The sequence below is a fragment of the Mustela lutreola genome, chromosome 14 (assembly GCF_030435805.1).
Source record: "Mustela lutreola isolate mMusLut2 chromosome 14, mMusLut2.pri, whole genome shotgun sequence".
NCBI lineage: Eukaryota > Metazoa > Chordata > Mammalia > Carnivora > Mustelidae > Mustela > Mustela lutreola.
In genome coordinates this window covers 1,400,433-1,425,703 of record NC_081303.1, presented here as the reverse complement: position 1 = coordinate 1,425,703, position 25,271 = coordinate 1,400,433, and the positions used below count along the sequence as shown (strand labels likewise).

General features: G+C 46.1%; 1 long non-coding RNA gene across 6 annotated transcripts in view; it reads left to right on the top strand.

Annotated features, from left to right (window-relative positions):
• LOC131814551 (uncharacterized) overlaps nt 1–25,271 on the top strand; it is a 132,463-nt gene that overhangs the window by 20,187 nt on the left and 87,005 nt on the right. For all 6 annotated transcript variants that reach the window (XR_009347325.1, XR_009347324.1, XR_009347328.1 and 3 more), the window contains one exon: nt 1,118–1,242. This is a non-coding gene — a long non-coding RNA (uncharacterized LOC131814551). The remainder of the gene's footprint in view (nt 1–1,117; nt 1,243–25,271) is intronic.

Here is a 25,271-nt window from a genome sequence, read left to right as displayed (position 1 = left end):
GCATGTGTCTACCTTGTCATGCCAATAAAGTTAAGTGAAGTTGAAAATTGATTGATAACAGCCTAGTTCTCTGCTGCCTCTCCTCTCATGTGGGTTGCCTTTTGGCTTAGCTGAATGTGGCAGAACCCGTTCTTCTTCCTCGCGGGCCGAGGACCCGGGCCGCCCCTTCCCCTGGGAGAGGCAGGAGATCGCTCTTCCTGACTCCGTGCATGTGCAGGCGCCTGGCGTCTGTTTAAAGGAAATTAAACTTCTGTTTGCAGAGTGCATTCAGTGGTGCTCTGTCTACCGATGCGTGTGTGCCTCGTTACCCTGTTGAGGCAGAAAAAAAAAACAACAACATGACTCTAGCTAAAATAGTCACAGCAGCATGAGAAATGTTCCGAAGCTCAGGGGACTTCCTTCTGACCTTGCGTTGCTTGGAGGTCCCAGGTCAGGTGTGCCCAAGGGAACAGTGGACCGAAGGAGGCTGGAGGGGCCAGAATGCCGCGAGGACTAAACCCACAGGGACGCGGCAGGGGAAGGGATGGGCTCCTTAGAAACTGCAGGCTCTTTGATCTGCAGAGCCCCGGAATGTCTTCTAGCAGAACCTCATGTTGTAGGCAGACAGGCACGGTCCCCGAAAGGGTAGGTGCGTGCCCAGGATCCCGTGGCTAACGAAGCGACAAAGCCGACTTGGAAACCAGGTTTCCTGACTGCGAGGCTGGTAGTGTTTCCATCCCGCCGCACGGTCTGCTGTGCTTAGGGGAACCGCTGGCGCTTTGGGAAGCAGAGGATCCTAACCAGAGTCTCACTACTGAGTTTGGATATGACTTTGGCCAAGTTACCCAGTCGCTCTTTCTTTAGGTGGGGACAGTGCCAGGCCGAGGTGACCCATCCCTACAGCAGGAGCATTCTGGAGATGGGTGCACTTGAGACGTTTTACCCACGTGTTGCCAGGAATGTTCTGTGGTCAATGCTTATTCACGTGGGCCTGCTTCTTTGTTTTTCTCTACCTGGAGATCGCGGTTTTTCCCGATCAGAGCATGTTAGAGGCTAACACTGACGGCTTATGGGCCCAAGTTTCACTTATTCCAGAAGCCAGCCGAAATCTATCAGCATGTGAATTCTGCCCTTTCAGGCTGTCCCCAGAATGGCTGAGGAAGTGGTCGCACCCTGCCAGCCGGGGAAGCAGAAACACAGCCCACCCCTAGGGCTCTCTTGAAATGATTGAGATGAACCGTTGGACCAGGATATGACAAAAGGGTAAGTAATGATTTGGGTGGTTTCTGCTTTAAGCAAATCTGAAAGTTAAAACCATATGAACTTCTAAGACAGAAACATGAGGCAATAGTTACTCACATGATTAAGTGCTTCTTTATGCTTTCAGATTTTTCTTCCATTAGCATAACGGAGAATGCAGCTTGATTTGTACACATCTATCGCATAAAGTAACACCCACCAAGCTCGCTTAGAACCTCCTAGTTATCACAGACGTACTATTGTCTCACCCTGCCTGTCTTCCCCCATTATTAAGTCATTTTAAAGATTTTGAAAAATACATATATGTTTCTTCTGTTAAAGGCACATTTAACTGTTATGGAAAAATTGTTGTTTACCTCCATAGTTTCCTCCACCCAGAGGTAAGTACCTTAATTGAACTCTCTGTAATAATACTGCTACCTAACACTAAAATCACTCTAGCATTCTATTAGTATACTAATTATGCTATTTTTTGCACATTTCCTCCAACCTGGTTTTTTCTGCTAGCGTGTTGTGAACAGCTTTCCATGCTGATAAATATTAATTTGCAACATTTTTATAATGGCTACTGTTCATACACATTTATTTCGTTAATAGGCTAAGTGGTAAGTGCTCCTGATTTTTATCTATTGTAGGTGATAATGTGGCTCAATATACGCCTTTTTTAAATTTTTAATTTTTTATAAACATATAATGCATTATTAGCCCCAGGGGTACAGGTCTGTGAATCGCCAGGTTTACACACTTCACAGCACTCACCACAGCACGTGCCCTCCCCAATGTCCATAACCCCACCCCCCTCTCCCTGTCAATACACATCTTTAAGACAACATCTTTGTTCATGTCCTTTATTATGGAGGCAGATTTCTGAAGTGGAATTGCTCGGACAGAGGGTTCTTACTTTAAGGCTCTTGATATACATCTTCAAACTGCCCTGAAGAAAAGTGGTACCCCTATCTGTGAGTTATTTTTTTCCCTTGCACTCCAGTAACCATGCCCATTTAAAAAAAAATATATATATATATATATATATATATTTATTTATTTCAGAGAGAGAGCGCGACGGCATGGGGCTAGGGAGGGCCAGAGGGAGAGGGAAAGAGAGAATCTCAAGCAGACTCCTCAGTGAGCACAGAGCCCCACGCAGGGCTGGATCCCTGAGATCATGACCCCAGCCAAAATCAAGAGTTGGATTCTCAACCGACTGAGCCAGCCAGGCGCCCCATGCCCGTTATTTTTGAAGACATTATTTTTAGAGGAGTTTTCGGTTCGTAGCACAAGTAAGAGGAAGGTACAGAGATTCCTGTACGCTCTCTGCCCCCAGGCATGCCCATCTCCCTGCAGAGTGCTAGGTGTGTTACAGCCGCTGAAACTGTACTGACACATCACAGCCGCTCCCAGTCCCTAGCTTTCCTTGGGGTGCACTGTGGCATCTGTGGGTTCTGTGGGTTTGGACAGGTAGATAATGGCATGTCTCCATCATGTAGTATCAGACAGCGTGTTCTCACTGCCCTGAAGTCCTGTGCTGTGCCTGTTAATCTCTTCTCTCACCTCCATTCCTCCACCAACTCCTGGATCTCTTCACTGTCTCTGGAGTTTCTCCTTTTCCAGAATGTCATATAATTGAAATCACACAGTAGGAGGCCTTTTCAGACTGGCTTCTTTCACTTAGTAATGTACATTTGTGGTTTTTGTATGTCTCTTCTTAGCTTAATAGTTCATTTCTTTTTAGCGCTGAATACTGTTCCATTGTCTGGACGCCTCACTGTTTTTTTGTCCATTTGCCTACCAGAGGGCATCTGGGTTTGCTTCCAAGTGCTGGCCATTACGGAGAAAGCTGCTGTCAAGTCTGTGCGTGCAGGGTTTTGTGTGGATGTAAGTTTTCAGTTCCTTTGGGTAAATACCAAGGAGCTCCACTGCCAGGTCATGTGATAAGAATAAGTTTAAGTACAAGTATACTTAAATAGGTATAAGTCAAGCTGTCTTCTGCAGGAGCTGTGCTACTTCGATTCCCAGCTGCAGTGAATGGGAGTGTCTGTTGCTTCACGTCCTTTCCAGCTCTCGGTGTGGTCAGTGTTCTGGAATTTCGCCACTCTGATAGGTGTGTAGTGACACCTGATTGTTATTTTACTCTGTATTTCCATGATGACAGACAACATGACATATATTTTCATAGGCCTATTTTCTGGTGAGGTGTCTGTTAAGGTCTTGGCCCATTGTTTTATTTGGGTTGTTTGGGGTTTTGTTGTTGTTGAGTTTTAAAAGTTCTTTGTATATTTTGTATAATAATTCTTTGTCACATGTGTCTTTTGCAAATATTTTCTCTCAGTCTGTGGCTTGTCATCTCATTCCTTGACAGTATCTTTTGAAGAGCATACATTTTTCATTTGAATGCAGCTCAGCTTGTCAGCTTTTACTTTCATGGGTTGTGCCTTTGGTGCTGTATCTAAAAAGTCATCTCTATGCCCTGCGCCATCTTAGGTCTTCTCCTACATGGTTTTCTAGGAGCTTGATAGTTTGCTGGTTTCCATGTAAGTCTCTGATCTAATCTGAGTTAATTTTTGGGAAGGGTGTAAGATCTGTGTCTGGATTTGTTGTTTTGCATATGAATGTTCAGTTCCAGTACTGTGTGTTAAAAAGACTGTCCTTGCTCAAATTGCTTTGTCTTTGCTTTTTTGTCAAAGACCAGTTGACTGTTACTGTGTGTGCCTATTTCTACCCTGTCCAATTAACAGATCTATTTTCTCTTCTTTTATTAATATCACATTGTCTTGATTATTATAGTATATTAGGAATTGAAGGCATCCCATAGCATTATGGGAATCCGAATTCCTTTTTTTCCTTCAACATTGTGTTGGCTATTATGAGCTTTTTGATATAAACTTTAGAATCATTGTCAATGTCTGCAAAATAGCTTGCTGGGATTTTGAGATTGCATCGGATCTACAGACGAAGCTAGGAAGAATTGATATTTTGACAATATTGATTTCAACTGTTTCATTCTTCTTTCATTACTGTCATCAAAGTTTTGTGGATTTCCTCATACACATCTCATACACATTTTTTAAGAGTCAGACCTAAGTATTTCATTTTGGAGGGTGGTAATGCAAATGGTATTGTGGTGTTTTTTTTTTTTTTTTTTTTTTTTACCTTTGCCTCAGGAGATATATAAAGACAAAATGTCTTTATGACAAATGTCAAAGCAATTGTTGCCTGTTCTCTCTTCAAGGAGTTTGATGGTTTTAGGTCTCACATTTAGGTCTTTAATCCATTTTGAGTCTATTTTTGTGTGTGGTGAAAGAAAGTGCTCCAATTTCATTGTGTTGCATGTGGCTGTCCAAGTTTCCCAGCGCCATTTGTTGAAGGGACTGTCTTTTTCCCACTGTGTATTAATTCTTCCTTTCTCAGAAATTAATTGGCCATATATTTGTAGGTTTATTTCTGGGTTTTCTAATCTGTTCCCTTGATCTATGTTTCTATTTTTATGCCAGCACCATACTATTTTGATTATTACCACTTTGTCATATAGTTTGAAATCTGGAATTGTATTACCTCTAGTTCTGTTTTTCTTTTTCAAGATTGGTTAACTCTTCAAGTTCCTTTGTGGAGCCATGCTAATTTTAGGATTGTTTGTTCTAGTTTTGTGGAAAATGCTATTGGTATCTTTATGGGGATCATATTAAAACTGTAGATTGCCTTGAGTAGTATAGACATTTTAATAATATTTGTTCTTCCAGTCCATGTGCATGGAGTATCTTTTCATTTCTTTGCATTGTCTTGAATTTCTTTCATCAGTGTTTTATAGTTTTCAGAGTAAAGACTTTCGCCTCTTCAGTTAAGTTTGTTCCTAGATACGTTTTTGCTCTTGATGCAGTTGTAAATGGGATTGTTTTTCTTAATTTCTCTCTCTCTTGCTTCGTTATTAGGGTATGGGACTGCAAAAGATTTCTGTACATTGATTTTGTACCCTGCGGCTTTACTGAATTCATTTATCTGTTCTAGAATTTTTTTGGTGGAGTCTGTAGGGTTTTCTACATATAGTATCATGTCATCTGCAAATAGTGAGAGTTTTACTTTTTCCTTACTTATTTGGATGCCTTTATTTCTTTATTTTGTCTAATCACTGTGTCTAGGACTTCTAGTACTATGTTGAATAAAAGTGTGAAAATGTACATCCTTGTCTTGTTCCTGAATTTAGGGGAAAATGGTATCATGTTTTTTATTTCAAATTTCACTTTTTCTTTGCTGGTATATAGGAAAGTGATTGACCTTCATGTATTAATCTTGTGTCCTATGATCTTGCTATAATCACTTTTTGGTTTCCATTTTTGTTTTTGTTGTTGTCATTGGTGCATTTGGATTGTCTACGTAGATGGCTGTGTTGTCTGCCAACAAAGACCAGTTTACTTCTTCCGTCCAAATCCGTACACCTGCCATTTCCTTTCCTTGTCTTCTTGCCTTAGACAGTACTTTCGGTTCCATATCAAATGCATTCTTTTTCCTACTAGCAGTTTATTGAGATATAATTGACATAGAATTCACTCATTGTAAGTGAACAGTTCAACTGTTTTAAGTAAATCTGTAGTTATGCAACCACCACCACCATCCAGTTTTAGAGCATTTCTATCTCCCCACATTTCCCTTGGAATCTTTGGAAGTTTGCTTTTCTTATTGAGGTATCATCGAATGCAGTGAAATGGCTACACTCTAGGTATACCTACGATCAGTCAATTTTGCATATCAAGAGGCAGAGCATTTCAGTCATCCCAGAAATCTTCCTTGGGCCCTTTCCCAGTCAACTTTCTTTAACCACTGCCCCCACCAAAAGCAAATACTGATTTGATTTTCATCACTGTCGATTCTAGAATGTCATATAAATGAAGTATAATATTTTTGAAACTTACCCAGGTTGTTTCAGATATCTGTAGTTTTTTACCTTTTTATTGCTGAGTACTTTCCCAATGTTTTCTATCACAGCTTGTTAGTTCATTCTCGTGTTCATGAACATCTGGCTTGTTTCCAGTCTTTGCTTATCTGCAAAGCTGCTGTGGACATTCTTATACAAGGCTTTTTTTTGTAGACAAATATATTTCTTTTTCCTGGTTAAATAGCTAGGAGGAGAATTGCTAGGTCATAGAGTAGATGTTCATTTTAACTTCCTATGAAACTGCTAAAATGTTTTCTGAAATGGTCGTACCAAATTACACACTTGTCAGAGTCCTGCTGATTCCAATTCCTTTTCAGTATTTGTTACTTTAAATCTTTTAAACTTTAGGCATTCTACTGTGTGTTTGGTGGGATATCATTGTGGCTTTAAATTATCTTTAAAAATGATACCACATTTAGGGCACCTGAGTGGCACAGTCTGTTAAGCATCTGACTCTTGGTTTCAGCTCAGGGCATGATCTCAGGGTCTTTAAATCAAGCCCTGCATTGGGCTCTGAGCCCAACATAGAGTCTGCTTAAGACTCCTCCCTTCTCTCTCCTCCAACCTACCTCCCATGCATTCTCTTTCTCAAATAAATAAATATTTTTAAAAATGACTTCCAGTAACTTGATTACCAGGGAGGTTGACTAATTTTTATGCTTGTTGGCCATTAGATTTACCCAATTCTCTTCCTAAGTGCAAATTTCCATGAAAGCCTAGCGCCCATGAAATAGTAAGAAACGTCAGAAAACACTGGTCTCTTTTAAGATCAATGTCTAATTTGCAGATTATCTCTAGACTTCAAACACATGGCCCAGTCCTGGCTTTTAATGTTGAATTATCTCTTTCAAATTCATTTCACATTCAATAAGGAAGGGACACAAGTTTAACTATCCTTTTAAAGTTTTTTTTTTTAATTTTTATTTTATTACCTAACAAATGAGGCTAAGTAGATGAAGTGTTATGGGACCAGTTATGTAACTAGTACGTGGGGCATAATGTTTAAACCTTTTGTTGAATGATAGAATAAATGAATAAACGAAAGATCCAGAATCTGGGGCTCCTTCTGCTTCTGCTACAGCTTCTCTTGTTTCCATTTGTGCTAGGTTGTCTTTCTAGTTTTTCCCTGATGGGGTTTCGGTAAGAGGTGGTAATGTGGCCTTAGAACATAGCATACCTGGGGTCGAGAGCAGTTGGAGGAAGTCGGAGTTACTGTTGTTGTAAGTGGTCCTAAAGCCTTTTTGGGAAGAGTCATAGACTAGAACACAATGCACAAGACAGAAAAATCCTGGTTGTGGCCCCACAGCACAAGGCTGACTGGGGAGAGAGTGAGCCAGTCACAGGAACAGTAAGAGCTCGGGTCCGTGGTCCAGACAGTGCTCACAGGAGGAGTCATTAAAGCCAGCGGGGAATACTTTGTGCAATTGGGGCCCTAGAAGAATCTAGGACTGAACTAAAAGTACTGCAGAAGACTAAGAAAATACAGATGGGCAAAAGGAAAAAACTGAACAGGAACAGAAAGGATCCAAACAGATGCAGCAGCGCAGGACAAGCACAGGAGTGGACGGCACGAGCAAATGCCTGAGTGGGAGCTCAGTGCGCTGTCCGCGAGGCAGTGCAGCAGGGATGGGGCAGAAGGTGCACATCCTGGAGAAAGGCAAGCACCAGGCTGGCGGGGGAGTGTGGGCCACATTATAAAGGACGACAGTTAGATGCCAGGCTATACAGCTGGAGGTTTTTATGTAGCTAGTTAGGGACCTTTGCAGCTTCTCCAGAGGGGAGCAGTAAGATGAAAACCTCTGTGCTGGGATTAGTTTGGTGATTTTTCAGGCTGTGTGGGAAATAGGAGAGACTACAGTTGAGGAGATTCTGTGATAACCTCTCAGAAATGCTTTCTCTGAAATGGGAAGAATTTCTCCACCTTCCAAAGATTAAAATCAAGATGTTCAAATATTCTTCTTCACATTAAATGCTTGTACCTCCTGAGCACAGCCTTCTCCCAAGTTTTGCCTTCCTTGAAGATGACAGGTTATACAGAATTCAGACTTCATAGGACAATCAAGTTGTTGTTTCCTAATTGAGCACATACTTCGCAGATGTCTCGCAAAGCATGGCCAAGAGCTGGTGTGGAGCTTCTGTAACAGGTCCTAGGTCCAGCAGCTAGCATTTCTGCAGGGGTTTTTAACACTTTTACAAAGTGTTTGTAGTCCATCACCTCAGGGGGCTCCAGAACATAATTTTATTGATGAGAAAACTGATTTTGTGCAAGGTAGATAATTTTGCCGATGTCACAGAGTTAGAAAAAGGTAAAGCCAGGACACTGTTTTAAGAGAACAGCTAAATTTATCAGAATTGAACATAGCACATTTCTGGAATCTGATTTAATAGGAAACATGGTTTAATTTTAAAATATCAAACGCAAAGGATCTCTGATGAATGCAACTTTTGGAAGAAGCAAGTTTCCCTGGAACACTCATTGAAGTCTGATCTTTCTTCCTTTGGCCGTTATATTGCTGGTGGTGTTTCTTTCTGATAATAGCTAAAATACTACCACCAGCAGCACAACCACTTTTTTTTTTCTGATCATGTTACAAATGCCACCACTTCTAGTTGTATTAGTGGCTCATCATAGATCCCACCGTGAATATAATAATACCAACATTCCTGGAGGGCTCATGTGTGAGACACTGTGCTGAAAACATTGCCTGTCTCACCTCATTTGTTTCCTTCCCAGACCCTGGAAGGAAGGCACTACCATGATGGTTATCTCCATTTTACAAAATGAGAAAACTGAGGCATCGTCAGAGAGGCCAAGAGCCTTTGCAAGTTCATTCAGCTAAGAGGTGGGGGAGCCAGCAATCCAGGCCAGGTTTATCCTGCTGGAGAATCTTAACCATTGAGGAATAAGATGAAGACATTCTCTGGTCTCGTATCCCAGGAAGATTCTGGACAGCCTGTCAAGAGCCAGTGGTTCTTAAGAACTTTCCTGTCTGGTGAGTGACAAGGCCTGAGCAGCTCCGCCAGCAGCCAGTCCCTGGGAGAGAGCTGGCATTTTACTCAGCCTGTTCTGTCTGTTTTCTGTCCCCTTCTCTTTGCCAATATAAATTAGTGCCAATGAAAGAATCACAGGATTGTGAAAGACATGCCAATAAATCTGCTATAGGAAAGTATCCTTAATAGTAATACTCTGTCCTTGACGCGTGGGATCTGAACATCTTCACAGAGCAGCCTGGAGGTACTGGAGTCCCGCGTTTGTGCCGAGAGATTTCAGGGGTCAGGGGAAGAATGTGAAGCAGGGATGGGCTTCTCAAAGTCTCCCCAAGGTCATAAATCGAGGCTGATCACAAAGTTGTCATTGTCAGGCTATGTTTGTGGTAAGTGAAGACACTCACAAGGCATGGGCCAGGCCCTGGGGAGAGTCTAGAGTGAAAACTAGACTCTAGACTCTGCCAAGCCCAAAACAGAGAAAGGCAGTGGGGAATGTGGTTAGATGCATGGATTCCAGAACTGGAAGCATTGGCTGAAGGTTAGATAATTAAATGGCTCTATGCCTCAAATTCCTCATTTGCAAGATGGGCCTAATGTAGTCCGGTTGTGCCAGATTATGGTGAGGATGGTGAGACTGTGCTGGAAGGAGGCTGAGTAAAGGGGCCATGCCTTCCCAGTCGATGGTAAATAACACGTGTGAAACTCCAGTACGAACCAACCTCCTTTAGCATAAGCTGTTGGTTTCTAAAAAGAGAGGCATCCTGATGTTATGGGGAAAAGCCATTACTGAACACCTAGGCTGCGGTTTGGGTTTGGGTTAGGTTGAATTATATACTATTGTTTCCAGTTGGTAAGTGGAAATGTGGAGATGCAAGTATTTTGCTCAAGATCAGAGGGGAAAACCATCATTTTACGTGAGGTCTGTCTGACTTTCAAGGGTTTCTGCCATATGGTATTCTTTCTGAGGCACACATTTTTCAGACATGAGATATAAACAATTGAGATGTTTCTGTGAGTTAATACCTTAGCACCACCGAGTTCTGCTACTGCTCTGCTTGCTAGTGTCAGGACTCCAAGTCCACAAAAGTGGAAAATTCGAACGTCTATAGGTGCCAGACCGGGGTCTCTCACTGGATGTCGGTAAACTAGCAGGGTGTGCTGGATATTGAATAGCAGAGAAACCTGAGTCCAGGGGACCAGGAGACGACAGGGAGTGGTGAGGACTGGGACGCAGTGGCAAGTGCACGTCGGGCCAGAGTTGCAGCTACCACTCCATTCTAGCCCATTCTGCCATATTGGAAATGGTCAGATCTTGCAATATTTCCAGAGAAGATACACATCTAAACTTGTATGTGAAATTACATTAAATAGTTTTAATTAAACTTTTTATTTTGAAATAGTTGTACATTCACATGCAGTTGTTAAGAAATAATACAGAGAGCTCCTGTGTATCCTTTACCCAGTACCCCCAATGGTCGCATCTTGCAATGTTCTAACAGGGACTGACCCTGATACAATCAAGGTACAGAATATTTCCATCCTCGTAAGCATCCGCGATAATGCCTCTTCTTGGCCAGTTACATTTCCCTCTCTCTCCCACCACCTCCCTGACCCTTGACAAACACTAATTTGTTCTCCACTTCTATGACTTTGGCTTTTCTAGAACGTTATATAAATAGACTCATATGGTATTTGGGGATTTGCTGTTTGCACCCAGTTATCTGGTTATCCGGAGATTCATCTGGAAGGTTGCATGCATTGGTACTTTGTCCCGTTTTATTGCTGAGAGGTAGTCAGTGCAGCATGGTTTACCAGTTCATCCATCGAAAGACATCTGGGTCATTTCTAGTTTGAAACATTTATGAGTAAGACTACTTTAAACGTTCTTGTACAGGTTTTTGTGTGAACATAAATTTTCATTCCTCTGGGATAAATGCCCAAGAATCCAGTTGCTGGGTCATATGGTAATTGCATGTTTCGTTTTTTAAGGAACTGCCAAACTGCTTTCCAGAATGGCTTTAGCATTTTACATTCTCACTAGCAATGTATGAGTGACCCAGTTTTTCCACATCCTCACCAACATATAGGGTTGCCACATTTTTTTTTTTTTTTACTTTAATCATTCTGATAGCTTTGCAGTGATATCTCCTTGTGCTTTTGAATTGCATTTCCCTAGTGGATGCTGATATTGAACATCTTTGATTGTGTTCGTCAACTGTACATGTTTGGTGAAAAATCTGTCCATGTCTTTTGCCCACTTTCAAGGTTGATTTTTCCCCCCTGAGTTCTGAGAGTTCTTTATTTATTCCAGATACTAGTTCTTGGTCAGATGTGTGATTTGCAGATATTTTCTCCCACTCTGTAGCTTGTCTTTTCATCCTCTTACCAGGATCTGCAGCAAAGTATTAAGAAATTTTAGTCAATTTATCAAGTTTTTCTTTTATGGATCATGCTTTTGTTATCAAATATGAGAACCCTTTGCCGAGTCTTAGATCCTAAAGCTTGTCTATGATTTTTAATGGTTTTATATTTACATTTCAGTCTGTGATCCGGTTTGAGCTAAATTCTACCATTTCTCCAGTACTATTTTTGAAAAGGCTATCATTCCTCCATGGAATTGCTTTTGTACCTTTATCAGAATATATTGAGCATATTTCTGTGGGTTGGTTTCTGAATTCTCTATTATATTGCACTAACCTATGTGTTTATCCATTTGCAAACTTGATTTATAGAGGTATTTTCTGATATCTTTCAATAGCATTGAGTAATTCTCAGTATACAAGTCCTGTGTATGCTTTATTAGATCCACATCCAGGTCTTTCTCTCCCCCTCACTGACCTTTCCTCTCTTCTTCCTCCCTCCCTCTCTTTCTTTTCTTTTCTTTCTTTCTTTCTTTCTTCCTTTCCTTTCCTTTCAACTACTGTAAAGGATACTGTATTTTTGATTCTGGTGTCCCCACGCCCATTGCTTGCATCTAGAAATATAATGGGATTTTCTACATTTATCTTGAATCCTAAGACCTTGCTGAATTCACTTAAGAATTCTAGAAGTTTGTGTTTTGTTTTGGTAGACTTCCTGGGATGTTCTATGGCAATCATGCCATCTGCTAAAAGGGATAGTTTTAGTTCTTCTTTTCTGATCTGTACATCTTTTATTTCATTTGATTGCTCTATTGCACCGGCTGGAATGTCCAATATTATGGTGAGTGGTGTGGTGAGAAGGAAGCACCTTGCCTTGTTCCTGATTTTAGGGGTACGCATTCAGTCCTTTATCGTGAGGCATTATGTTAGTTTTGGTTCCTTGCAGAGGTTTGTGATCAAACTGAAAAACTTCCTCTCTGTTGCTATTTTTTGGCGTTGGGGGAGGTTGTTTCTGTCATAAGTAAGTGTTAAACCTTGTCAAATACTTTTTTACATCAATTAATAAGATCATACGATTTTTCTTTTTCATTAATATGATGGATTACATTGACTTTTTGAATAATGAAGGAGGCTTACATTCCTGAAATAAACCCATTTGCTCATACTTTAGGATTCTTTTCATATATTGCTGAGTTCTGTTTGCTAATATTTTGTTAGGGATTTTTGCATTTTGATTGCTGATGAATATTTTGTATTTGTGGTTTCCTTTTTTTTTGGTACTGTCTTTGTCTAGCTTTAGTGTCAGAGTAACACTAGCTTCATAAAATGAATTGAGAAATGTTCCCTCCTCTTCTGTTTTCTGAAAGAGAATGTATAGAATGTTTGTTTATTTTTTAAGGTTTGATACAATTCTCCAGGAATACCATTTGGGCTGGGAGAGTTCTCTTATTTTTAAAAAACTACTGAGCACATTTCCTAAAGAATGATAAAGCTGTCGGACCCTCCAACATTCTACAGCTATAAAGCATCCTCATAACACTATTCAGCTGCAAACAAGTCTACCTTTCATGAGAAGGAGAAATGGGAATGAAAATGATAATTCCAAGGTAGAGCTGTGAGCTCAGGGAATGGAGCCATTAGCCATAGAGGCCTTGAAACCTACAAAATTTGCCCAGCCGGATCTCAAAATTCACTGGGCCTGGTAACTCCTGTCTTCCTTCCATTTTTCTTTTTGAGTGGGAATTCCATAATTTGCTATCTTATGCCTTCCTTTACAGGGAGAGGCAGTTTCCCCAGGCTGGATCATAATAAAAGTCTTCCCATCGCTGTTTAAATGACTTAGATGAAGCATTTGGAAATTTGAGCTGACGAGAATTTGGACTTTGAGTTTATGCTGTAACAGAGTGAGACTTTAGAGGACCTCAGGATGGGGTGAATACATTTTGCACATGGGATGGTCCTGAATCTTTGGGAGCCAGGAGGCAGACTGCAGTAGGCAGAGCAGTGGCCCCTCAAAGAAGTCTACATCCTAATCCCCAGATCTTGTGAATATGTTACCTTACAGGGCCAAAGGTCCTTCACAGATGTGATTAAGGATTCTGAGATGGGCAGATTAACCTGGCTTCCCTCGGTGGGCCCAGTATGACCACATGGGTCCTTGTATGTGAGAAAGAGAGACAGGAGAGTCAGTACCAGAGTGAAGCAATGAGACAGGCCAGTACAGATGGTGATGACTGAAGATGAGGGAACGGCCACAGGCCAAGGCACGAGGGCAGCCTCAGGAAGCTGGAAAAGGCAAGGACACGGATTCCCCACCAGAGCCTCCATAACGTGACTTAGCTGTGACACTCTTTGATTCTGGCCCAGGGAGACCCGTTCCAGACTTCCAACCTCCATAACTCTAAGATGATGAATCTGTTTTGTTTCAAGGTACTAAGTTGGTGATCATTTGCCACAGTGGCAGTAAGAAACTAGTGCAAGTACACTGAGCTTTCAATTTTGAGGACTGTAGCTTTCAATTCTAAAATGGCCATTTGGTTCTTTTTTATGGCTTACTGAGGCTTTCTATATTTTAATTTGTTTCAAGCATGTTCACAGTTACTTGTTGAAGCATTTGTGTCTTACATATCTGCCCTCTCTATGTTGGCATCTGTTGAAGGTTTTTTTTTTTTTTTTTTTTCATTCCCTTTGAGACCCTCCTGGTTTGGGGGTGATGAGTGACCTTTGATGGGAAAGAGAACATTTTTGTATTGTGTTAGGAGGCTCTGGATTTTTATTTAAGCCTACTCTTTTATCTGACCTCTGCTGACACCATTCTGGCAAAGGAAGTGGACTGCTTTCAGGCAAATGTAGGAGGCCAGGTTTGTCTAGGTTCACCACTTGGCCTCCTTTGACACTCAAGTGGTGGGAGGGAGGGAGGCTCCCCTTTGAGGAATGGTAGCTATGCCTCATTACTGCTTGATAGGTTCCCCATGAGGGCGGGAGGTTAGGGTTGCCTACCAGTCATAGTGGATGAAAATCTCTACTTGGCTCTCTCTGATCCGCCCCCCCCCCCCGTGGGGTGGTTGGGGCACCTCAATGTAGCCTCACAACAGTGGAGATCAAGACCTCCCACTTGCAGGTACGGGAGGGGTCACTGATCTTTTTCTTAATGTTTGGCTGGAGTAGAGCCGTTATTGTTTAAACATTTTCTATATTGTTGGGCTGCCCTTTATCTGTCGTTGTGTCATTCAGGCTTCACAAAGCAGGCTTTTCTTGGGGGTTTTGTTATCGGCACCTGTTATGAACACCAGCATTTCTAGATTACAGGCTTAATTGCAAGTCTGGGATACGTGAGCCCAAAAGAAAATTCAAGAAACTCACGATTGTGCTGTTTCTCAGGTCCTGAGGGTCCTATCTAGTCTGGCTTCTCGTCTTTACTTTTTAGAGCCTTCTGTTTGTTTTACAATGTCCAAGGTTTAGTTGTACCTAGTGGGAGGAGTAGAATAAACTAAGTCTACTCCAGCTTTCTGGAAGTGAAAATCTCTCCTAATTTTTTAATGTTGGTAACTTGTTAAAAATAAAAGTAACACATTTTGGGAAGAGATGTTAAAGAAAAACAGTCTATTTGGTCCTGGGCTGTCTGTTTGTGATCTCTACCTTCAAAGAAAGAAACTGAAGGACTAGAAATGTTAGCCTGTGTGTGTGTGTGTATACCCATGGTGGTGATGTATGGTGGGCAAAGGGAGGGATGAGAGAAAGAGAACTTTAGAGGTTGGAGTTCATGGAGGCAGGGAAAGCTGAGAGGTCAGGCTGCTCTAAAACACAGACCATAGCAGGCCTGTGGAGGGGAGCTCCTGGCTTCTGAGAGGACCTCTCAGCTTCAAGGTCCCTGTGTTCACATTTGCTAGAGGTACTGCTTTGGAATTTATTCTTTAGTTACCAACTTAAAATAACGTGGTTTTTTTGGATTATAAAATTAATACAGTTCCATGTTGAAAAAAAAAAAAAAGCAGAAAACGCAGACAAGGAAAAAGAAGGAAATCCCCTCCCCCAAGCCTTTATTCAGAAACGACTCTGAATATTTTGGTGTGTTTCCATCCAGTCTTTTAATCTATCCATCCATCAATATGAATAAATTTGTGGCTATTCTTTTTATATATTTTTAACCATTTCCCTCCCTTCCCTTGTCCCTGAATAATTTGGAAGCCAAGCTTTTGATAACTATATTGTGTTCAGTTATTTAAAATTTAGCAACATTTCTCTCTTTGTTGAATGTTTTATTGTTTATAATTTCTCATTATTAGAAGTAATGCTTTGATCAGAAAGCTTGGCCACATGTCCTTTTAATTCCTAGAAGTGGCAATACTTGAGCAAAGAGTATTTAAGACTCTTGATTTGTATCTTCAACTTGTTCTCCTTAAAGACTACCAATTTATAATTCCACCTCCAAGATTAGAAAATTCCTGCCTCACTACAGTCTCCTAGGCACCGAATATTATCATTTCAAAACTCTTTGCGAATTTGAAGGCAAAAAGGTCCCTTATTGCCATCTAATCTGCATTTATTTTATTCCTAATCATTTTAAACATCTTTTTTGTCTTTAAAATTTTTTTTCTGTTAACTGCTTTTTGTTGTTTGCCATTCTTTTTCTATTGCACTTTTCTTCTAAATGGTTGGTTTGTCACATGTGTTACAATGATATTTTTCTAGTGCATCATTGCCTTTTAATTTGTCTATGATAATAATTGCCATAAAGCAGTTTTCCAATTTCAAGTCTGTTATTCCTTTGAATCCAGCCAAGCCTTTGTGCTTAGAAAGGTCTTCTCTGTTGGTTCTATTTATCTATAGCTGCATAACAAATGACCCCAAAACTTAATGGTGTAAATTAAATCCCATTTTATAATTTTTGTAGGTTAGGAATCGGGTAGGCTCAGCTGGTAATTTTTCTGCTCCACCCAGTGTGGACAGAAGTTATTCAGAGTTCATCTGCTGGATGATTGACAGACTCCAAGATGGCATGACCCATTTCTGGAGCCTTGTGGGATGGCTGGAAGGCTTAGCTGGGACTGTCCCTGGAGTGCTTCCCTGTGGCCTGCCCTCCATGTAGCTGAGGGGTGCGTGCAGCTCAGGGACTCTAAACATGAGGGTCCCAGCAAACAATAAAAAGCACAGAAGCCTTTTCTGACATAGTCTCAGATGTCAGCTGCTCTAGCAGAGTGGTTTCAAGCCTGCTCATATTCAGGTGGGCTTCGTGGGAGAGGTGTCCTGTTATTTGTGGCCATATCTTAATATTGCCAGTCTATCGCAAGATGAGTTAGAAGCAACTTACTTCTTCTTCTAGCTTGTTTATGCTTCTGTTCCTGCTTCTTTTTATTTTCGTACACATAAAATCCTTAATACACCTAGAAAATGTTTTTTATACAAAACTTACAATGGGATTCAAATTTGAATATTTCTCAGGGTGCCTGGGTGGCTCAGTCAGTTGGGTGTCTGACTCTTGGCTGCAGGGGCTTGGGGTCGAGCCCCGCATCCAGCTCCGTGTTTAGTGGGAATCTGCTTGGGATTCTCTCCCTCTGCCCCTCCCCTTGCTCATACTCTCTCTATAAAGTAAATAAATCTTTAAAAAATTTTTTTTAAATATTTCTCCCTCATGGTAAATGATTTCACTCTGGCGTTTTCTGGAGTAACCGCTCTCCACTGGCAGCTGAGTTTCGCAGGCCCGTGTGAGGCTGGTAGAGGAGGGCCGGGTCCACCGCCGACTCCTCTCGCTAAGGTAAGAGCAACCCCGCTCGTTCGGTCCCGCTCTTCCGTCTGAAAAGCACCAGCCACACGGCGGACGCAGGGCCAGCGAGCGTGTCTCGCCGGAAGGGCCCCGCGACTCAGGGCTCCCGCTTTCAACCGACTCTGCACAGTGGGGGGCTCTGCCCCGCCGCGCTCTGGGCCTTGGCGGCCGCCCTGGGCGTGTCCGGTGGTCCGAGGGGGAGTCCCGGGGAAGCTTCTGCCGTGAGGCCATGTGACCTCCGGGAAGAGCCGAGCTCGCTCCCGCTCGCGAGCCAGACAGGAGAGGCGACCGCAGCGCCGCGGGGTCGTTTCTCCGCAGCCGCCCGGCCCGCGCCTCCGGGGGCCCGTGCAGGGCCGGCCCCACCCCGGAGAGGCCTCTGCGGGGCCCGAGCTTCCTTTCGACGCCTCCGCTTCCGCCGCAGACAAACGCCGGGCTCGGGCGCCGGGCTCGGGGGGCTAAGCCTCTGCCCTCTGCCGGGGTCGTGACCCCAGCGTCCCGGATCGAGCCCCACGCTGGGCTCTCCGCGGGGAGCCTGCTTCCCTCTCTCCTCCTGCTCGCGCGCGCTCCCGCCAAACCAAGTGGATAGAATCTTTCTACAAAAGAAAGGAAGGAAGCGGCGCGGGGCCGAGTCCTTCCGGGGGCCTCCGTGGGGCTCGCGGCTGCGCCTCCGTGTCGCCGTCGCGCGTCTTTGTGGCTCGCGTGGTCCACGCGTGCGCGGCCGCTCTGGGGGCCGCTGTCGTGCCGGGTGGCTCACGAGGGGCCGGCGGCTCCGTGCGGTCTCGGACTCCCGCCGCGAGGCTCGTGAGGGCGCCGACCCTGGCGCTCGTCGGTCTCCAGACACGGAGCGACGCCCTGTCGCCGCCATCTGCACTCCTCACTGTGGCGGCTACTCCCGCGCAGCTGACCCCGGGGTCGCCGGAGACGACACCTGCGTGACGACACAGTCTTGTCCCGCAAGCACGTTCGCCACCAGCCCTCCTGGGGCTTCTCGCGCCGCGTCACCCTGCTCTGAACGGCTCGGGCTGCCGGAGGCGCAGCGGGGACGACCGCCCTCGACGTGGGCCCCCACCGCCGCGTGCCTCAGGGGCGTTTTCTCCCACGGCGCCTGCGGCTCGGCTCTTCCGGAGGAAACCGCTTCTGCGGCGGAAGCCGGGGTCCCAGCCGGAAGCCGGAGTCGCAGGCGGAAGCCGGGGTCGCCGCCGGAATCCCGGGTCGCCGCCGGAAGCCCGGGTCACAGGGGGAAGCCGGGGTCGCAGGCGGAAGCCGGGGTCGCAGGCGGAAGCCGGGGTCGCCGCCGGAATCCCGGGTCGCCGCCGGAAGCCCGGGTCACAGGGGGAAGCCGGGGTCGCAGGTGGAAGCCGAGGTCGCCGCTGGAAGCCGGGGTCACCGCCGGAAGCCGGGGTCGCCGCCGGAAGCCCGGGTCGCAGGCGGAAGCCGGGGTCGCCGCCGGAAGCCGGGGTCGCAGGCGGAAGCCGGGGTCGCAGGCGGAAGCCAAGGTCGCCGCCGGAAGCCCGGGTCGCCGCCGCGCTCTGTGGAGAGCAGCAGCCGGAGCCGCAGATTTCGTGGACGGACAGCCGGGCTGCTCGCTGCTGCGGGGCCCGAGCGGCGGTGAGGGGTGAGGGTCCGGCCCGCCGCGACAGGGGCAGGGCTCAGGGGCGAGGACGGCCCGGGGCACGAGGAGACGAAGAACCCAGAGAAGCCTCCGGAGCTGTGTGCGCAGCTGCCGCTTAGGCCTTCGGAGAGCAGCGAGACGGCAGCGCGAGCTGCGGGCGCCGCGTCCTCCAGACTCCCGGGACCGTGAGCCGGATGGGACCGGCCGGCCTGAGCTTAGGGGGACGAGTAGTGAGGGACCCGGGAAGCGGCAGCTCACCCGCCAGGTTTCCGCGAGATGCAGGTCCTAGGGAGGGAGACCGAGGCATGTCTTCGGGATCCCACCATCGCGTAGCCCATTTCTTTGTGGAGAAGTGTGTGTGTTCTTTTCAAACAAGGATTAAACGATGTTAAGATTTTCCAGAAGAACCTTTACGAGGCCCCGGCAGGGTCTCCGCGGAGCCGGGCGTGGCACTTCTTGCCCCGGAAGAGAGTATTGGATTCCCCGAGAGCGGCGTGGGTCCGTCACAGAGGGTCCGGGCCGCTTCCGAGTGGACATCGATCTGGAGGCGGGCGAGGGTCCGCACCCCGCGCCGGGTGACCCCGCGCCGCGGGAAGACGCAGGCCTGCTCCGGGCTTTGCCTGCGAGAAGGTTGTGCTGGAGCTGGCGGTGGCTTCAGCCGTGGGGAACGCTGGTTCGGAGTTCATGCTTCTGAACGCCCTTTTCTTCGGGTCAGACTGTAGCTCCAGGGAGGCACGGTCCGTGTCCTGAAGTAGTTGATCGCCGCAGGAATAAGGCCGGTGCAGTTTAACTCGTCCTCGCCTTGAGATCAGCAAAGGGCCGTGTTCTCGGTTGCCGGCCCTGTTGGTTGCTGTGCGGACGCGGTCTCCCTCTTCCTCGCTGTCAGAACCCGAATTTTGGTTGCCCTTCTCTGAGCGGCTGTGTCCTTGATAGGAACCCCACGTCAGAGGGCGGATCTTCATTGGTTTGGGTCCGTTCTGGTGGCCTTGCCTGGTCCAGGGATGGTTGAAGGATGGCTGGATGGTGCCAGTTCTGGCCAGTGACACACAGGGGACATCTGGTAGAGGGACACAGATAGGGAGATTCCCTTTTCCTCTTTCTGGAGATCGTTTACAGCACATGAGGCCTGACCTACGGCACATCTTGGGGCTGTGGGAGAAAGCTGCAGAAGAGCTCAGCCAGATCCGTGATGTGCGGGTGAATTCACCCGCTCTGAAACTGTCCCACCTCTGACCTTTACATGATGCGCAGTGACACACATCCCTACTGTCTAGGGCCCTGGTAGATTTAGCTCTTCTGTCCTTGGCTGTCCAGAGCACGTTACCTAGCTTTTGTTTGGAAGGGGAGGTTGGTGCTGGGGGGTAAATCAAAGCTGAGAGCTCCGTCCTCTCTAACACATGATGGGAAGGGAAGCAGCCTTGTTTGACCGGTAGTTCTGGTAGGTCTGTCTCTGAAGAGTCTTCTCTGCTAACATTCCTCCGAGCCCTGGGACTGGGGGAAAACTATTTCCTGAGGTCGACTCGGTTCAAAAAGAGTTTACATTCCAGGAGTAGCGAAGAAGGGTTGTGTCCCACCTGAGAGGAGGCGCCAGTCTTTGTTGCTGCCTTTCTGCACACCAAGAAGAGGTTCCAGCCAAGCGTTGACCGTCTGCGGCAGTTTTGCACAAACATGATTTCAAAGTGTGACTCTCATCTTGCCAGGTCAAAACTGAGGTGAGGGTCTAGCCAAGGATGGAGAATGTGCGCTAGCAGGCATAGAATGGGGCCGGAGCTCTGTATGTGGGTGCGGGAGCAAGCCAACAAGGATCTGTTAAACCCTGCGGAGCAGCGCGAGCTCCCTGCCTCGGAGTATGAGTTTTCCGTTTAATTGACATGCAGTGAGCACGTGTCCCGCCCCACGTGAGGTGTTGAGAAGGAAGGAAGCATGGGCTTTGCCCACAAGGAGCAGTCAGTACACAGTCCCGCCTTTGGCTAAGCACCTAGACTCCCTGCCTGCCTGAGCCCCATCTTACACTCTGCTGGTTTGATGGCTCCTCCCACTCCTCAGTCATGACGTCACTGCCCCAGGAGCTCCCGCACTTGCCCCATATGATTTCCTTGTTCCAGATTAAGAAACACAGTAGTTGCATTCTGTGACGAGTCATCAAGAACCTGATGTGAGCCGGGTCAGGTGGGGCACACAAAGGCAAAGGGGATCCCCTACCTTGCAGGAAACAACAGCTCAGCTGGGGCTCTCGGATTTGCACAGTGAGGGAGCAAGCAGCTAGGTGACAAGCAGCATTTGAATAGTACAGACGACTCGTCACGTGTGTGTGGAGACCCTCTTTGTGTCAAGTACTGAATCAGGCCCCTGGGACCCAGGAACGCATGAGCCCAGCTCCCGCCCTTCCAGGAGCTGTCTGGAAAATAACGACACAGCAACATTCGTCATATCAAGTGACATGTACTGAGCACCAGTTGTCATTACGCATTTCTGGGTGCTCTTCCTGAGAGCTTACCTATTCCCTACCTCTATGGGGTAGACACTAAAATCCTCATTTTACTGATGAGGAGACAGAGCTATCCAGAGGCTAACTTTGCCAAGATCACAGAGTTAGTGTGAGAGGGAAGAGATTATGAAGAATCTGTTTATCAATATTAAATATAATAAATCTGCATCTGGAAAAACTAGGCTCTTGAGGCAGACGAGGGAGGTACGGCAGCGAAGGAACTGCAAGCCAACTGTGGCACAACACGTGGGGCAAGGTGCCTGCACATTCCTCAGCACGGCCGGGAACCCCCGAGCCCCAGTGATGTGGCCGCACGTTGTGTCCGACGCTATCGAATACACAGCACGCAGGACAGAAAACTGCGGTCGTCGGACGGCCTTCTGTCCACACCCGCTGAGCTGAGCTGAGGTCTGTTGAGGACACTTGGTTCTTGGGCACCTGGAATTCGAATCCCATGGAAAATTATGGTGGAAGCAGGGGTACGTCTCCCTAATTATGTAATCTAATTGAGGCCATAACAACAGCCAGGGAACGCCAGGAGGGCTGCCCGGCATCTTACTCTGGGCTCAGCCTCCCGGGAGCCTGCAGGTAGACTGAGGAGTGAGAAGGCAGATTCCGTCTGGGTCATCTTCTCCCAAGGCACTCAGATGCCTTCTGCTAGATCCCAGGTCATCTTCTCAAAATGACACAACCCTATTAGTCTTGGAGTTGTTGTGATATTGTGACTTAAAATAAATATGTATTTGGTCTTTGTTCCCTTTTCTGGCACAGAGCTCTCAAACCTTTGGAATTTCCTAAGTGGTAGGAGAGATTAAGGTGGGAAGGGTCTTTTGTTGTTCACAGCAATGCCTTTCAAGGACAGCAACTGAGTTTGTTAATGAGGTGAGTTTTAGAAAGCCCCTAGATAACTGCACAGTGGGGGCTGGTTTTCAGGACAATCCACCAGTGGGATTAGAGGGCTGGAGCTTTCAGTTCCCCCTCTGCCAGGGCAGAGGGGAGTGGCTGGAGGTCGAATCAACCACTGACGGCCAATGATTTAATCAATCTTGCCCATGTAATGAAGCCTCCATAAAATTCCCTGAGTGTAGGATTCAGAGAGCTTCCCTGCTGGTGAAGAAGAATGCATCTACATGCCAGGAGGCTGGCGTAGCCCAGACTCCACGAGGACAGGCAGAAGCCGCTGTGCAAGGACCCCTCTGGACCTCGCCCTATGTATCTCTTCATATGGCTGTTTGTTCATTTGTATCTCTCAGTATCCTTTGTAATAACATAGGAAACCGTGTTTTGTTGTTGTTGTTTCAGCTCTGTCAGCCATTCGAGAAAATGATCAAGCTTGGGGTTGAAGGTCATGGGAATCTCTTGAGTTATAGCTGGCCAGAATACTGGAGATGACCTGAGACCTGGGACAGAGAGTTCACAGTGGGACCAGGCCTGTGGGACTGGGCCCTTTGCCTGTGGGATCTGATGCCATCTCTAGGTAAATCGCGTCAGAATTGAGTTAAAGTGTAGGATACCCACGGCTGTTGGAGAATTGCTTGGTGTGGCAGAAAAGTCCCGTACATTTGAGTATGGAAGTGAGTAGAGAAGAAGGAAACAGTTTTCTGTTTCAGAAGCATATGACCTACACTTGAGAGGGGTTACAGTCTGTCTAAGAGATGGGCAGTTCTAAAATGAGTACTTTCTTTACATTTTAAGGACGTATTTCTACCATAACTCCCTACCTGATTCTGTACATTTTTCTTCACTTGGGGTACATTTCATTTGTAGTATATTTCATATCTTATTCATATATTTCATACCTCCTCATCTGATTCTATGTATTTTTCTCCATTTCTTCATTATTCATTAGTGGTTCATGATAGGAACCAATGAACAGTGTCCCCCAGCGGCCTAACTTATCTATACCGTAGAAGTTTTAGTGTCCCCTGATTAGGAGAGAATGCTTCTTGGCCTCCAGGAGGGATCTGAGATGGAAAAATAGAGTCAGAGAGCAAGGGACAGATTTCTCTTAAAGCATTCATTCATTCGTTTGCTCAACACGTATTTATGAAAGCCCTACCCGGAGTCGAGCCCTGTGCCCGGCTGTGGAGGCACAATCAGAAACAAAATTAAAGTGGCCTGTGTTCTCCGGGGTTTCCAGGCTACTGTGGGAGACCAAGAAGGCAACAAAATACTCATTTACAAATCCAAAGAAGTGCTTCAAGGATAAAACATAAGTCCAGAAGAGACAAAGTGTGAGGGGCAACCCTACTGTATTTTCACAGTCAAGGAAGGAGGTCACGTGAAAGCAAGACCTGGGGGTTGCAGGAATCAGTCCTGGAAAAACTTTCCAGTCAGGGAAGACTTCTAGAAGAGACTGTGTTTAAGAAACTAATCAAGATACGTCCTGTGGTAGAAAATGGAGGGGCGGAGAGAAGCAGGAAGTGAGACTGGAGAAGTGGGCGGAGTGTGGGAAGGGTTTTGGATTTTCTTCCAAGTGCAGTGAGAAGTCACAGGAAGACAACATGTAATGACAACTCCTCCCCCTCGTCTCGAACCACACACTGTCACTTCCAGAGTGAAGGGAAGAGCGTGTGCGTGGAGGGCAAGAAGGGAGGCGTGTTTGCTTTCCTCTGAAACCTCTGAGCTCTTGACAGAACAGTGCCTGCCCTAGATTATGCTGCGTCAAGTGTGGGAGTTACAATTTCAGGATTAGCACTATGAATATAATCAAATGGCCTTCAAAGGAGAACTTGGAGGAAGAATGTTTCGAAAGGAAGTTCTGGTTGGAATACTTGTGAAATCTGCAGATGTCATGCGTCTTCCACTGAACTGCTTCGTTTACTGACACGGTTCCAGTAAACACGTGTTTATTGAGCATTTACTTCTTGCCCGGCACTGAGAAACATGCAGTGGGAATGGTAAAAGCATGTTAAATGGTCCCTGTCCTTGAGGCCTAAAACAACAGGATTACAGGCTTGGCAGAAAAAGCGCATTCGAACCCCGAGCCACAGTGTCTTCAACCTCCCTGTTGGCCGTCATTGTCATTTCACACAGAGTTCCCACTGACCCAGAGATGAGGACACGGAGGAGAAGTCTGTGAATCGCTGGTGAGGCTCGGCCAAGAAGCGGGTGAGCGAGAGGATGGAGGTTCTCCTCACACGCTGTGTTCCTCTCCACAGGATTATTCCAGACCCTGGAATACAGCAGCCGACTGGGAAGCACTCGCCCACCCTACGCTCTTATCATCGGCGTTACACTTGTGTCTCTACTGGGCACGCTGGCTGCCATGGTCATTTCCCAGACTTTCAATTTTCAGTGTAGGGGCGGAGGCCTTTCCCCAGTGTCATACTGCCCCTTTTTGAAACCAACCATGGAAGAGGAGGAAGGACAAGGCTGCACAAAGTTCATGGGGAGGAAGCTTGGGTGCTCAGTTTCATGTCCCTGGGGTTGTAAACTGGCAAGTTAGTGTTCAGATTCAGGGCCTGAATGTGGCCAGATAACATTTGATATTATTCTATTCAAAGGAGCAAGTTGGACCTACTAAACTCCAACCTCACTCCAATGGGCTGACCCCAGCCCTCCTGGACGCAAGGGGCCCTGGGCTCTCCATTTTGTCCAGTGACATAGAGCCCGTCGGAGAAATCCCAGTCATCCTGCTAGAGGCCCTGAGGCTTTGGCCTTGCCTTCAGTTTAAAAAAAATCCTGTGGCCTGTTCCAGCAGCAGCTGTCTCACAAATTCCTTCTCAGTATCAGTGGGTAATGTTGGAATCTGGAAGTACGATTGCTGGATGGGGAGAAGGCCCGCTTTGCTGCCCTGTGATGCAGTGTGTCATCCACAGGCATGTGTGGGGATTGCTGTGTGCCAGGGCATTGCCACGGACACAGGCCTTAAAGTTGGAGGAGTTAGCAGA